This window comes from Tachyglossus aculeatus, chromosome 8 (genome assembly GCF_015852505.1).
Source record: "Tachyglossus aculeatus isolate mTacAcu1 chromosome 8, mTacAcu1.pri, whole genome shotgun sequence".
NCBI lineage: Eukaryota > Metazoa > Chordata > Mammalia > Monotremata > Tachyglossidae > Tachyglossus > Tachyglossus aculeatus.
Genome location: NC_052073.1, coordinates 17249441 through 17251319, shown reverse-complemented (window position 1 = coordinate 17251319; position 1879 = coordinate 17249441). Strand labels below are relative to the sequence as shown.

The following is a 1879-nucleotide window of genomic DNA, read 5'->3' as shown; positions in this document are numbered from 1 at the left end:
TACAATGTGCAAAACACTGGAGATAATATATAAACAGTAGTTCTGACCCAGTCCTTGACCTTTATGTGGTCATATTTTAATAGTGGGAAGAGGGTAGATTCATAGGAAAAGAAAGGAAGGTTAGAGAGAAAGATAAAAGAAAGAAGAAACGAGATTTTAAAAATTAAATTGGTAACAGTATGACATTTTCTTAGTAGCAAGAGTGAAAAACCTATGATTTTATCGGCTCTTCAAGGCTCAAGTCAAAGATAAATGGGTCTTCCAGCTTTCTGCTCTGCTCAGCTCATCCTCTCCTACCTCACCTTATTTATTTCCTACTACAACTTAGCATGCCCTCTCAGGTTCACAACCGGAGAGTTTCCAGTACTCTACCAGACATGACTATGGGAGGGAGAGTCAAGCAGAGACCTACCCATTCCATTCCTAGCTTGGGCTTTGGCTAGAGAGTGGAAGAGAATCTGCTACAAATCAAAACTCACCCATGCTGGGCAGTAGCAGCATGGGAGAGAGTCAAGGATGCAGAGTCAAGTTTACTGCATGGAAGAAGGCAGTGGTAAACCAATTCCATATTTTTACCAAGAAAACTCTATGGATACACTACCAGAATGATTGCAGATGCAGAGTGGGAGGTTCTGGGAGAGATAATAATAATAATGATGGCATTTGTTAAGCACTTACTATGTGTGAAGCACTTTTCTAAGCGGTGGGGGGGGATACAAGGTGATCAGGTTGTCCCACATGAGGATCAGAGTTTTAATCCCCATTTTACAGATGAGGTAACTAAGGCACAGAGAAGTTAAGTGACTTGCCCAAAGTCACACAGCTGACAACTGGCGGAGCTGGAATTAGAACCCATGATCTCTAACTCCCAAGCCTGTGCTCTTTCCACTGAGCCACACTTACAGTGTGCCTGAGAGATGTGTCCATGGAGTCACTATGGGTAGGAGTCGACTCAACAGCACAAGACAACTCAATATGCACACTTGATTCCTCTAGTCTACTCCGTTGGTCAGTCAATAATATTTACTGAGCACTTACTGTGTGCAGAGTGTTGTACTAAGCGCTTGGGAGAGTACAAAATAACAATATAGCAGATACATTCCCTGACTGCAATACTTATGGTATAGAGGGGGAGGTAGACGTTAATATGAATAAATAAAATTACAGATATGTGAATACGTACTGTGGATCTGAGAGAAAGGATGAATAAAGGGAGCAACTCAGGATGATGGAGAAGGGAGGGGAAGAACAGGAAAGTGGGCTTAGTCAGAAAAGCAGCGTGAGAAGCAGCGTGGCTCAGTGGAAAGAGCCCGGGCTTTGGAGTCAGAGGTCATGGGTTCGAATTCTGGCTCCACCAATTGTCAGCTGTGTGACTTTGGGCAAGTCACTTAACTTCTCTATGCCTCAGTTACCTCATCTGTAAAATGGGGGTTAAGACTGTGAGCCCCACGTGGGACAAACTGATCACCTTGTGACCTCCCCAGAGCTTAGAACAGTGCTTTGCACATAGTAAGCGCTTAATAAATGCCAAAAAAAGGCCTCTTGGAGGAGATGTACTGTTAATAAGGCTTTGAAGGGAAGGAGCTTACTACAGTACTCAGCACACAGTAGGCATTCAATAAATATGATTGATATTATATCAATCCTCTATTGAGGCCTTCCCTCATTAAGGCCTCTTTTCCCCAGCTCCCTCTCCTTTGTGTCGTCTGTGCACTTTGATCTATGACTGTTGAGCGTTTGATATTCACCCCTCCCCTCAACCCCACAGCACTTATGTACATATCTTTAAGTCATTTATTTATATTAATGTCTGTGTCTCTTTCTAGACTGTAAGCTTGTTGCATGTCATGTACCCAGCATGTTTTAGGTATCAGGAGCT

At 43.1% G+C, this 1879-nt stretch overlaps 1 non-coding gene across 1 annotated transcript; it reads left to right on the top strand.

Annotated features, from left to right (window-relative positions):
• The first annotated feature begins 331 nt into the window (after positions 1-331).
• On the top strand, positions 332-469 carry LOC119931953. The gene has a single exon (XR_005452247.1). It is a non-coding gene; the product is annotated as a small nucleolar RNA SNORA7 (small nucleolar RNA).
• Positions 470-1879: the final 1410 nt, after the last annotated feature.